This window comes from Microcebus murinus, chromosome 7 (assembly GCF_040939455.1).
Source record: "Microcebus murinus isolate Inina chromosome 7, M.murinus_Inina_mat1.0, whole genome shotgun sequence".
Classification (NCBI taxonomy): Eukaryota; Metazoa; Chordata; class Mammalia; order Primates; family Cheirogaleidae; genus Microcebus; species Microcebus murinus.
Window position 1 is genome coordinate 53,349,017 of NC_134110.1, and position 14,966 is coordinate 53,363,982.

Genomic DNA, 14,966 nt, shown 5'->3' on the forward strand with positions numbered 1-14,966 from the left:
CTACCAGCAGTGTCTGAGTGTTTCTCTCTCCACATCCACACAAACATTTATTATTTTGGGACTTTGATAAAAGCCATTCTTACTGGAGCTAAGTGATATCTCATTGTGCTTTTGATTTGCATTCCTCAGATGATTAGAGATGTTGAGCATTTTTTCACATGTTTATTGGCCATTAATCTATCATCTTTTGAAAAGTTTCTGTTCATATCCTTTTCCCACTTTTTAATGGGGTTGTTTGATTTTTACTTGCTTATTTTCTTGAGTTGTATATAGATTCTATTATTAGCCCTTTATAAGATGTGTAGCATGCAAATATTTTCTCCCATTCTGTTTATTTGCTCTAATGATAGTTTTCTTGACTGTGCAGAAGATTTTTAATTATATCAGGTCCCAGTTCTTTATTTTTGTTGTTGCTGTGATTGCTTTTGTGGTCTTCTTCATAAATTTGTTGCCAAGGCCAATGTCTATACAAGATTTTCCAACACTTTCTCCTAGAATTGTTATAGTTTCGTGCCTTATATTTAAGTCTGTTATCCTCCACGAGTTGATTTTTGAATGAGAATGAGGAATGAAACTGGAGAAATTACAACTGATACCATGGAAATACAAAGTATCATCTATGAAAACTATAAAAACCTCTGTGCCTATGAACTTGAAAATGTGGAGGAAACGGACAAGTTCTTAGAAACACACAGCCTCCCTAGGCTCAATCAGGAAGAAATAGAATTCCTGAACATACCAATATCAAGTACTGAAGTTGAAGCAGCAATAAAAAAATCCTTCTAATAAGAAAAGTCTCGGACCAGATACTTCTTAATGATTCAGAATAGGGATGCAAAATGCATCCTGTATGACTTAGAAAAGAGCCTTTGTGTGAAATTTTCCAGGAAATCTCTTAGGATTCCAATTCTTGCCTGTACTTTCTGCTGCTGTACCATGCCCTTTTCCTTTACAAGATCTGTATGCTCTGTGTAGTCTTAAGACTCCTTTCAGTTGTGGAACACTGTGAAATTAATGGATTACCAAAGGAGAAAAAAATCAATAAATTTAACAAAAGTTGTCCAAGACCTTTGTAGGAAAAATCATAAATCTTTATTGGAAAAATAGTTAAATACAATATGCATGCACAAGGCAATTCTTTAATATCAATATTTCAGCCATACTCAAATTAAGCTATGCATTCAGTGTAATTGTAATGAAAATACCAGCGGCCAATTCTAACATGAATTTGAAAGAGAAAAAAGGCCAAGAATTTTCCACTTTCCTTCATCAGTTCAGCATACCCATTCTCCAGATTCTGGAAATGTTGACTCTTGAAGGCACACAGTTGCCTTCGCTGAAGAAGTGTCCTCAGCAGCCTGGAAGCTGCCTTGTCAAGGGGGTTTCCTTTCCACACTCATGAGAAACAGAATGGACAATAACTCCCTGGGCAGGGTAATCGTTGTCTCCTTGCATCAACAAGGAACAAACTGTATGGTAAAATTAGAGGTCTAAAATTCCCTGTGGAGCCTGACTATAGCTAAATTCAGATCTTTGAATAGCTTTTTTCCCCCTGCTCTGCTCAGATGTTGATTTTCTGTATCCAAATAAATCTTTCTAAATAATCATTTAAAGAATAATTCCAGTCTATAGCTCTCTCTCATTAAACCTATCCTATAACATATATGCTATAAGGACAAACTAATCAGGACAAACACACACAGTTTATTTATGCATTTGTGTGCATGTGCACATATATAGATATGTATACGTATATATATATGTGTGTGTGTATATATATATACATATATATATCCAGTCATGCACTGCATAATGACATTTTAGTCAATGATGTACTACATATACAGTGTTGGTCCTGTAAGATTATAAGGGAACATATATGGAAACCTTATATATGGCACTTGATGGTGGCATTGTAGATCAAATAGAAAGTGACTGATATTCAGTAACAGTGCTTGGGCATGTGGATATATATATATATATATATATATATATATACCATCTAGGTTTATGTAAGTGAACTCTGTAATATTCACACAATCATCAAATTACCAAACGATGCATTTCTTAGGACCTATTTCTGTTGCTAAGTGACACATGACTGTATGTGTGTATACACACCCATATACATACATGCACACAGGTGATATTGTAACCATTGCAAATTTACTTATATATTTTGCTGATTTCACATAAAAGGGTTCAATGAGGATTCCATCCCTCACACTACCATTTAAGTATAATATTAGGATTTCTTTTTATCAGAATGTATATGGAACGAGAGTAGCTTACAGTTAGAAGATTATAGTTGGAAAGTACATGATAGGGATATGCAATGGATGTCTCAAAAAGAGTTTTCCAAAATATTATGTCACTGCTTGGTGTTGTGGCCATTACCAAAATCATTGAGTGTGTGGGTATTTAGTGTGGCTGAGGAGATCATCCTCTTGCCCTCTTTTAGTTTCCCGGGTTTCTGTGCTTTAAAGACTAATGCATTGTTTGAACTCCAATGGTTTCCTAACTCATTAGCCTCGCCTTTTCCTACCAGAGACCATCAATTATTTCAGCAACCTTTTATTTTAATTTTATCTAATTTTTAAATTTTATTTTAAAATTTTAAGATTTTTCTGTTATTTTTACTTATATTTCAACGGAAAATAATTATTTGTACATTTAAAAAATTATTTAAATTATCAACTAAATGATGCTAGTGCACATTGATGATAGTCCAATATTTTAATAGATAGAAGTCACTAGAGTTATATTCTGGCCAGGGGCAATTAATTGGTAATGAACAATAACATACAGTTGGCCAACTATCTTCTTAACTTACAGTTATTCATACACTAACTGATGAATCTATTTAAAAAACATATTTACTGACTTATTTTAGTAAATTCTTAAGCTCTCAAAAGAGGCATATTTTAAATTCTAACTATAATATAAGTTTCAAAGCACAAAATAGTACAAAGACATAAAAGGTACATATTTTGTTACAGACTGTACAAATGTGCAGACAAAATGCTGTGATAAATCAGATAGAGAGATGGATTGTAAATGGGAGATTATATTAGCATTCACCTTTTACAGAAAATGACATTTAACCTAAGGCTTTTAGATTTAAATTTGAAAAGATTCAAAATGAAGGGCATGTCAAATATAAGAATTCAAAAAGACACAATGAATACTCAGAGACAAGGAATAATTCAGTTTGGTGTGTACTTGCACAAAGAAGTTTGAAAAGGTTAATTGAGGTTAGATCTTGAAAAATTATTATTTCTAACGATATCTGGAATTTGTCTTACAGGTAATGAAAAACCATTATAATTGTTTACTAGAATACTAATATAGTAAATTGCTAATAGCTGCCATATACAAGATATTCTTTAAGCACTTTGATAAAGAAGTTATTTAATCATCATGAAAGCTCTATGTAATTTTTCTAGGGTGAAAGTTGAAGAGAACAGAGAGATTAGAACAAAAAAATTATAGGTTTCCATTTTAATTTTCTAACTTTAATCAATTCAAATAAATATTATTTGGTCATAAAGTACAGAAATTTTAAAATTTCATTTGTCAATCTGATAACTTGTGATGAAAATATGTGTATGATATATTAATACCCAAACAGCTGATATTTACCTTAGCATAAACATTCATATGTACAAGATTAGTTGTCTTGGGTGAATTGCAATTTTAAAAATAAATTTTTGATCTTAAATTATCTGTGTAACTACACAACATTGGGTTTGAAATATTTAGACATCAATTTTTCTGGGCTTAATAATATAAGGGAGTGTTATTTTGTGGTTTATTACAAAGGAACTGACTTAGCCTTCACATTTCTGTCAATTAAGCACATATCTTTTCATTTTCAAACTCAAACTTCCTAGGGAAACCATTGCAAATTTTTACCAAAGAATTTAGGAAAATTAAAACATACTATAATGAAATGATGGGGCACAGATCACAGACTAAAAGGGAAGCAGAGGCAGAAGCCCTCCCTGGTAATAAATAGCCAACTGCAGGTACCTGGCTTCAAGCATTGTGCAAGGCCCATTGGAGGGGGAGGGGGGTATTGCTTTACAGCAATACACAATTCACTGATGCAAATAATACTAAAATGCATTGTATGTGAACCTGAGCAGAGTCTAAATCTACAGTGAAACAGAAAATGGAGCCGATAGTATCTGATTTGATTCTAAGGTTTAAGAAGCTGTGCAGTGCTCCACAAACAGCCATATCACATTAGTAAGTAATAGAGATTATTTAGGAATGAAATTAAAATATAATTTTTATTTCAATTTTTATTTTAATTCAATTTTTGTTTATTTTATAATGGCTTTTAGGCCTTTTCAAACTATTTTAATGCTTAAAAAATTAGTTAACGTTCTGGTGAGGGTTAAGAAACAACTGTAATCTACATACATTACTTCTGGGCAGCAAAATGGTATGGCCACTTTGGAAAACAGCTAGCATTTCATTTTATAACTCATCACACACTTACCATATGACCCAGTGATCCTCTTCCTATGTATTTACCTGAGGATAATGAAAATGCATATTCACATAAAAATATGTATTTGAATGTTAATAGTAGCTTTAGTCATAATTGTCTAAAACTAGAAATGATCCAAATATCTTTCAGCTGCTGAATGAATAAACAAAATCATTTTGCATCTAGACGTTGAAATAGAACTCAGCCACAAAAAGGTAAAAACAAACAAACAAACAAACAAAAACCCCACAAACTGGTAGATACAACAACATGTAAGAATTTCAAATGCATCCAGATATGTGAAAGAAGCCAGACATAAAAAGTTTCATGCTATAGATTTCATTTATATGTTATTCTTAAAAAATGGCAAAATCATAAGGACAGAAAACAGATTATTGGGGTGGGGGGGCGGTGCCCACCAAGAAGCTTCAGAGCTCTGATGCCTGGATCCAGGAAGGGTTCTGTGCTGCTCCCTTTTGTTGCTGATGAAGCACTGAAAAAAGCCAGATGCAGATATAGAGCACTTATGGTCCTTCCCAAGGACTTCTCAACTCCAGCAAGCAACTCTCACCGTCTGAATTTAACTGGCGGTCTAGAAGTGCATCTGGGAAATATAGTTTTCAGGGCTGCAGTTCACTGTTCTCAAGTATATAGTGGAGGACAAAGGGAGGGAGAAAAAAAACAAAAAAGGGACTTTTGTACAAAGTTCTTTTCTGTTTTCTGGAGGTTTTGAGAAAAAACATCTCTGATATCACCCTATAACAAAGTGAAAAAATACACAGACACAGAGATATAAATATTTATAGACATTTTCTAATAAATGTGTATATATATTTCTTTTAGTTGTAAAGGTCATTCCTAGTGATAATATAAGTTTAAAGGGAATCATTCTACATATTTGAAGAGAATAAATGTTTTCTTATTACTGTATTCTTTCCATAACATCATATCTATAATACTAAAATTTTATCTTTTTTTTTAAGAAAAAATTTATTTTCTGACATATTTAGAACCAAACTATGATGTCATAGATCTAAATGTCCAACCAGTCTGGAAAATACTTTAGCTGACACAGAAATTTTATATACTGAGAGAGATTATTTTTATTACTAGAGAGATTATTCCTTGGAATGTGTTTGTCTACTTTTCAAGAAATAAGTATAAAATTTAAAACCAAGAAGATGTGAATAAATGGGTAGTGATTCAATAACCATAATAGTGACTGTCTTTTTATTGCCTAAATTTAAGGTGTACAACGTGATGTTTTGAGATACATAGCCATAGCGAAATGATTAGTACAGGTTAGCAATTTAACATATCCATAACCTTCCAGTTACTTTTTTGTGTAGTAAGTGCACCTAAAATCCATCTCTTAGCAAAATTTTAATATACAATACAATAGCCTTATTAACCAAGTAAAAGCCACAGGTATTAGAATGGATATACTGTCCTCTAAACATGAAACACTAAACCCATTTTCTCTCTTATGCCCCTGGCATGTCTTTAGAACTCATCACTGGGGGAAAAAATCACTGCTTTTATTTTTAGTTTGGATTTCCTCTCCCACTCTGAATTATGAGATGTCTGACATAAGCACCCAACTTATCAATTATAAGAATTTTTGTTTTTACCTCTTCAAAATCAGTGAAAGATGAAATTGAATTATGATCTTGACAAATAGTCTTACAAATGATTTAGAAACTTCTGGTCCTAGCTCACTACGATGAGAGGAAAAATACTCAAAAGTACATTGTGTTGCCACTGTAGAGTACTGTAGTCAGATCTGGGTCATTCCTCGTGCAAGCTTTCCACCTGCAACACCAACCACGAAAGTTCTAATTTAGTTACAAAAGAAGAGCGTTTTTTGAACAGTTTCTATCTTCTATTGTCCGTAAAAACTGTTTCTGTTTGCTACTGAATTAACATTAATTTTAATAGTAATTTGTAAGTATTATAAAACTGTACTAACCTTAAATCAACAAGAAGCACCTGACTCAATTAAAAAATACTTCTAAATGAAAGATGAAAAATTTTAAGTCACTAAGTTTTTAAAAGGAAGATTGAAATGGTATTTAATAACTCAGATAACAATTATAGATAAATGGAAGCAAAGAAAGATGAAAACAGGAACTAGTTTTTAGAAGGCTTAGTATTAAAATAATGGAGTTACAATTCTTCAGTGAGATAGAAAAAATATATAACTAAAAACAGCCTTTGAGGCTAATATGAGGGCAATTGAAGGTTGACTTCCTGGTTGTCCTCAATATGCCTATGGCCATACCTAGGGTATGGAGATAAGGCTCTCAAATGGGGAGAGAAGTGAATGTATGAGTCACTCATCAAGAATGTTTCAAAATAACAATGATTAATACAATGATATTTCTAGAATCAATGACATGCTGGAGTAATGCATAAATCTGTAATCTGTGTTCTATACAGTTTTTGAGGTTCATTTAACCATTTTAAAATGAGAAAAATAGTTGAGAGTTATAGGATTTCGTACACTTACCAAGGATCAAAAGTTAGGGGGTGTTAAAAAATTAGAATGGTTGGTAGACAGGGAAGCACTGTTAACACTATTGACAAGGAGCTAATATTCTAAAAGTCCAGAGAGGTTGACAGAAATTTAAAGTGCAAAGAAGGAATAAGTACAGAGTCAAGGGTTGGAATATATATATACATATATATATATGTATATATATATATATATATACACACACACACATGCACATATATATATATTCCTTTCAGATAGATTAAACAATATTAAATTTATCCCTTTATCTATCTATATGGATATAAATATATATTATTATTTTTTAAAAATGCATAGCAGTCCCTCACTGGGACCTGTAAGATTCTCAAAAGTAAAGATAGGATATGCCTTTGACCTATTTAAATCCCGTGACCAATTTAAATCAGTTTAGTTTCTGATATGTACTATATATGCAATGGATATTTGTAAAGTGATTAATATAAAGAATGAGGAATCACACATTTTGTGAGTTTGAAGTTAGCATACTACTTCATGAAAACAAATAAACATTCCATGAGACAATTAGAAATATTGATACAAATACAGATATGAATAAAGAAATCTCTGGTTTTGAAGGGCTCAAATTTTATAATTTTCAAGTCATATGTGTTTGTGTTATTTATATGTTAAATATATACATACATAAAGATATATATATATACATACTCCTTTTTATATTTATATAGGCTATTTGCATATATATTTACATACACGCTTATAAATAAGTACATATATACACACTATTACAATGCCATGTGGTAAGTGCTATAAAATTGGATACTGAATTATATGTCAACAAGGACATTATCATTATATGTCAACAAGGACATTATCATCCTTCTCTTTGATATCAGGAAAACAGTGGCAGGAGATAATTAATGGGAGTGAACAATTCTCTCATTTACTAAATGGACTGGGTGTTCAGGAAAACATTAGTCATTTAAAGAAAAGTATCAATCCTAGAAGATGGTAGAGATGTAAAATTTTGGGTCATGAAAAATTTCTTCTGTCATTCTTTGACTTTTTAAAAATCTCATATACAAAGAAGACTAGATTTTTAACTGATAGATGACATGGATAGTTTTTGATTTTACCCCAATTATACTGACTGAATATGGGGAGAAAAAAGAAAGTAAGACTTAAGTCAGAGAAATCAGTTAAAATATATTTCATATAAAGCAGAAAAATGATGATTTCTTTGTCTAGGAAATTAGACTACTCTATCCTTTGATGATACAAAAGATTATGAACTTTCTTTCAAGAAATTGTGTGTAGTTAGGGGATAAGAGTCACATATATAAATTATTTAAAGCAATTTAAGGTAATATGTAATCATACAATGAATACTTAAATATATTTTGTTTGTTTATTCATTAATGTTTGCCAATGGCTTCAAATAAGTTATTTACCTAAATCAAAACTAAGTCCTAGAAATACATAAAAATTTGTGTATTATCTCAAAGACTGACAGAAATGTTGTGGAATAAAAAGTAGGTTGTTATATTAAAAACAGTAAATGTTATCATAATGCCAAGGTTATAACATATTGTAGATTATCAAATGATTTGAATAAACAGAATTGTAATTATCTTCTATTGTGTGTCAAACCATTGTCAAGATGCAAAGAAATAAATAATTATAGTCATCTGCTATAAAATTAATAATAATGTGAAATAAATTGCTACTTCTAATACTATTAAGCAATGTCAAACATTAGTAATAAAGTGAGGCAAATATAATAAACCCACTTAAGTATTGTTTTAGATAATCCCAATGATCAACTTAGATCATTACCCAATAATAAACATTCAAATTACCAAATATTTCATTTACCAACAGTTTTGTGACATTTCATGATATTCCCATATATTGAAATATAGTTTTAAAGTGAGTTAACACTCATTTTGTGTATATATACATATATATACACACACATATGTGTGTGTATATATATATAATATATATATATATATATATATATATATATATATATATATATATATGGATTAGTTATCCAAACATCTTCTTTCAGTTTGAGTAAGACAAAATATACTATGGTCAAATTCATTCACCTTCCTCTAATGTATGACTCATTGTTAAATGATATACATTTTTAGAAAATATCCATCCCTGCCCCAAAGAAAATTTATGATTATTCTATTCTATACTGTAGTTGCCCTGGGTTAAAGATTATTACTTTTCTATTTTCTACATCACAAAATAATGATTACAATAGCGCATTTTCTGTCAGAGTTGTTTAGATGAGCAAGAGTCAATAAAAATGAAATGCCTTTCAAATGTAAATTGATTGAACTTTTATATCAGAAGCAATAGACATTCTCTATAAATTCATAACCGTAATACTATACTAGTATTTCTCATTTAATGGATCTAGATTTTATTCTGAAAAAGCTAAGGAAGGGCATCTCGCTTAAAATGCCCAGTTCGAATGTTCCTTTGGTATGCACAGAGCCAGGTCTTCCCTAGTTAAAAGGCCAGACAAAGTTTCAAAGTTTTTGGGAGGATGTTGAAAGGATGATAAAACAAATGCCTTTGTTTTACCAATGGAACGTGAAAATTTTTAGTACACATTTAGATAGAACTTAAAATTATTTAACACATTTAAATAGAACTTAAATTTATCTTATTGATGATATTCCAAGTGATTACTAATATTGCTACATTTTATCTCATGAAAGATCTATAAGGGATATTTTTAACCATTGATTTTATTTTTAATAACCATTTATTTTATTTTTATTTTACTTTATTAACCATTTATTTTATTTTTTATTTTATTTTATTAGCCATTTATTTTATTAACCATTTTATTTATTTTATATATGAGGAACCTGAGACATAGAAAGGTAAGAAACTTAACCAAAGTCACACATATGGTAGGTGGCAGAGACAGGACATAACACACGGATTTTGGCTTCAGGGTCAAGGCTGAAGCCTTTATCTTGTGCTGCTTTTGTATATTATATGTAATACAATATAATATAATATAACATAACGATATTATTACGGTCAAACTTTTGCTATGATTTCATAATCCTTTGATGTCATCATTGTCACAGCACTTTACATATTGCTTTAGGACAGTGCCTATAGGTACATGTTGTATTCCCACTGCATTTTAAGTATAGCTTAAAACAGAGATAATAGAATAATCATTATTGTATATCCAGCAACAAAATGAGTTAAGTAAATAATCAATTAAATTTATAAAACTGCATATTAATGTAAAATATGTAATCATTAGAAAAATGAATAGAACAGAAAATTAAAATGGAAATTATATTTGATATATGTGAAAACAAAACTTAAACATGTTATTTTCAATGTTGAGTTTAAATCATCAAATATGACCCCATCTTTGTTGTCTTTATTAGCTGATGGGAAAATTTATCCATTTGGTTAAAGCAGTGATTCTTGAAATTTTTGGTCTTATCATCACTTCACACCCTTAAAATGATTTAAAAAATCCAAACAGCTTCAGTTTGTATGGGATATTAGTAATTAAAACTGTAAAATTTTTAAAGACATTTAATTACACATTTATTGAAAATATAGCAAACCAATTTTGTTAATATAAATGACAATTTCAAATTTAAAATGACCATATTTTCCAAAATAAAATAAAATTTAGTGAGGAGAATGGCAATGATTTATATTTTTGAAAATTCCTTTAATGCATGGCTTAATAAAACAAGGCTAGATTGTCATATCTGCATTTGCTTGCAATATTTTGTGATACTGGTTAAAAATTTTAGAGAAATTCTGGTCTCACAGAGATACAGTTGAAAAAGAGTATAATGTATTAATTATCTTTTTATATAATTGTTGATATTCTTTACTGATTCTACACCAATACTTGACAAGCTATTGTTCCATATAGGGTAGTTACAATGTGGCATCTAAATCTTATTAATGATGTTTCAATACTCTGTTAAAATAAAAATCATTCTTATCTTATATCTTTTTTTTTGTCATTAGCACTTAATTTTAATTAAAATTAACAGTTCAGATGAAGAACAGGATTAGAATAGTGTTTATTAAACTTCTGAGAAATCACATTTATATAAAAGAAATGAAACAGGCCAGCAGAAGTCCAAAAAAGATGCAGCTTACATTATTGCACTTGGATGAAATATGCTACTGAGGGTAGCATAATGCTCAGGCCAGGCCAGGAGGAGGAAGAGACAGTCGACAAACCTCTAGGTAGTATTTATTCTGGATTCCAAACTCTCCAGTGGCCTCAAAAATGTTTAGTATGTTGGAGACATTCAACAAGCTCTTCACAAAAATGACAGCAATGTCTTCAACACATTTTAATTGCACTCATACTTTGTTCCTATCATGTGCAAGTTGAATGTACAGTTCTACCTCACGTAACGGGACATCTGTAACACCAAAACATCCCATGCCCAAGGTCATGGACAGGAGGGCAAGGGAGTGAGTTTCTACTTTACATATATTTTAGGGAACAAAACTGTGACTATCATTTACCCTTTTGAGCACTCTTTGATTTTGGTCATTTATAACAGAACATGAGAAAAAGTGACAGTGAATACAAATAAGTACTAACCTAATTCTTAGGCTATTACTAGAAAATAAAAAAAAATTTAAAACAAGTTCCCTGCCACATTTATGAAGGTGGCAATAACTGCATGTATAAGAAAAAGGCTATAAACTTATAGAAAAGATAAACTCTGGCTTCTAAACAAATTACAAAATTGATTTTGTCTTTATCCTTGAGTGTTATACAGAAAAATGTAAACCGGTGGACCTAGTTTCCAAAAAACATGTATCCTCTTAAACCAGGTATGGCCTCAAAGTTTGGCCTGAGCTAGTTTTATCTTCAAGTTTTCTCCAAGTTTGTCCATGAATTCAAATGTATTCAAGTAGTCAGAACGTTGCACATTAGGTAAACCTTTAATGCAAATAGCCAAGTCCTTGGTCATGAAGCCAGCCTCAATGGTCTCAATACAGACTTCTTCCAAGGCCTTTGCAAAGAAGCCAAGCTCTTTATTGTTATCAAGCTTTGCTCTGTGGGCTAAACCTCTGCTCCAGGCAAAAATGGAAGCAATGGGATTGGTGGATGTCTCTTGTCCTTTCTGGTACATGCGGTAGTGACGGGTTACGGTCCCGTGGGCAGCCTCTGCTTCTACTGTCTTGCCATCTGGACAAATGAGCATGCTGGTCATCATGCCAAGAGAGCCATAACCTTGGGCCATGGAGTCCAACTGCACATCACCATCATAGTTTTTGCAGGCCCAGATGAAGCCTCCTTCTGATTTCATAGCTTGGGCCACCATGTCATCGATGAGCCTATGCTCATACCAGATCTTCTGGGCTTCAAATTGGGATTTGTACTGCTTGTCATATATCTCCTGAAAGATGTCTTTAAAACGTCCATCATATTTCTTCAGAATAGTGTTTTTGGTGCTCAGATACAAAGGCCAACCCTTAGACAGAGCCATTTGGAAGGAACTGTGTGCAAAATCTTCAATTGACTTATCTTGATTGTACATACCCATGGCAACACCGCCACCATCTTCAAAGTTATGTACCAAGTATGTCACCTTTTGGGTTCCATCACTTGGTGTGTAGGTTATCTCTACTTTTCCTGGCCCAGGAACAACAAAATCGGTTGCTCTGTATTGGTCCCCATAAGCATGACGACCTATGATGATGGGTTTTACCCATCCACTCACAAGTCGGGGGATATTTTTGCAGATAATAGCTTCCCTGAAGACAGTGCCGCCCAGAATATTTCGGATGGTGCCGTTTGGTGATTTCCACATTTGTTTCAACTTGAACTCCTCAACCCTCTTCTCATCGGGGGTGATAGTAGCACACTTGACACCCACATTATATTTCTTTATGGCCTCTGCAGCATCCTTGGTGACTTGGTCATGGGTGGCATCACGATTCTCTATGCCTAAATCATAGCTATGCAGATCCAATTCCACATAGGAAAAAATGAGTTTTTCTTTAATCAATTCCCAAATGATTCGTGTCATTTCATCTCCTTGCATCTCTACCACAGAACCACCACTGATTTTTTTGGACATTTTGACTTCAGTAAACCTTTGCAGTGAATCAATTGCTAATCACCCCAAGTCCTCTCTGTCTTGCAGTTTCACTTGAATGCAGTTTATCTCCTGGATTTGCTCCCGTCCTTGCACCCAGGCCTCGCCGATAAGTTTCTTCCCCATACCCAAGATCTGAGCTCTCTTCCTCATTCCAGGCATCTGCAGAATTAGAGCCTCCCCCAGCAGCCAGGGGCTGGGGTGGGGGCCGAAACCGCCCCTTGGAGCCCTCTATCTTATATCTTAATTGGTCTTATATTCATGCATTACTTTCAACCACAATGCATTGGTCATTTGGAAAATATCGGTTTGTTGATTTATGTAGACATTATAGCATTTGTGTTTTATTCTTTCTTAGAGTTTCCTATCTCTCTGCTTAAACTACCCATATTATTTTTTTGCATATAGTGCATTGTTTGCATTATTTTGCATTAGAACTCAGTATATTAATCATAGTTGTTTTAAATTCTAGAGTTTATAATTGCAATATCTGTCTATTTGAGATTGAATCTGAGAGTTGCTCTGTCTTTTCGAGCTGTATTTTATTTTTGTCTTTTAGTATGCTTTGTAATTAATATTTGAACCTGGACATGATACATCTGATAATATTTCCCAAGGAAGTTTCTGCTTCCAGGCTTCTGCTGCAGTATGTTGTGATTCTCTATATTTCTGTGTCCCTACAATTTTGAGAACAGCAGTTTGCCCTTTGACCTCAACTCTCCAATGGATAGAAGAAAACCTATAATTTCAATATGTTTACTTTTTTTCCTGTTGTGAGGACAGAATTGATGATTTTCAGGCTCCTTACATGCTGGACTGGAAACAAAAGACATTTTTTTTTTTTTTCCATCCTAAGAGCCTGTGGTAGTAAAGAATAGAAGGACAACTAGTAAAGTTTGGTGTCAATGTATCGATTTGTGATAAAATGACAGCAATTTTACCTACCATTGCTTTTTGCCATTAATACATACTATAATAATTTAAATGAGACATTAATACCATCTATATTTTAATAATGTCTATATACCATCTATAATACCATCTATATAATACTATAATACATCTATATTACTTACAAATAATTTTTTAATTTGACAATTTACTATATAATTTTAAAGTGGCATTTTTATAATTTCTTTTACTAACTTTTTATCCAGCCAATACTTAATATAAAATGTACACGATTTCTCTAGGCTTTCAGCTATTTATGTGCATATCTCTAAGAAACACAATATAATAATTTAGCCTGTACTGTTTCAGTAGCCTTTTCATTTCCAGTATGAAAACTATGACAAAGACCTTCATTTAAATTTATTTCTTTTTCCTTAAATTCTAAAACATTACTTTTCAAATCATGATACAACTACTTGCATTATTAAATTATTCAACAAAGTTCTATTTTAAAAAACTAAATAAATTATTAACATCTACAAAGTCGAATGAAAGATATATTTGTCATATTTTTACTTCGTATTTAAAATTCTGTCCAGTTTCTTTAGATACCTCCTGTCGTGTGTCAGAGAACTCTCTGATAAGTCAATTATATGATTTTGAGCATATCTAAATATAGACAGTGAAGGAGTGATTGAGAATTTGAGTCTTCTAATATTATTTTAATTCAAAAATACCTTTATAAAGATAAAAATATAAGTACCAAAATATCATCTCACCCCAGTTAAAATGGATTTTATCCAACAAGGCAATAAAGAATTCTGCTGAGGATATGGAGACAGGGAAACCCTAATACACTGTTGGTGGAAATGTAAATTATAATAATACATCCATTATGGAAAATAGTATGGGACTTCTATAAAAACTAAAAATACAACTACCA

At 31.8% G+C, this 14,966-nt stretch overlaps 1 pseudogene across 1 annotated transcript; it reads right to left on the minus strand.

Annotated features, from left to right (window-relative positions):
* Positions 1-11,070: 11,070 nt before the first annotated feature.
* Positions 11,071-13,241, minus strand: LOC142871934 (isocitrate dehydrogenase [NADP] cytoplasmic pseudogene; annotated as a pseudogene). The gene has a single exon (XR_012920169.1). The product of XR_012920169.1 is annotated as an isocitrate dehydrogenase [NADP] cytoplasmic pseudogene (transcript).
* Positions 13,242-14,966: the final 1,725 nt, after the last annotated feature.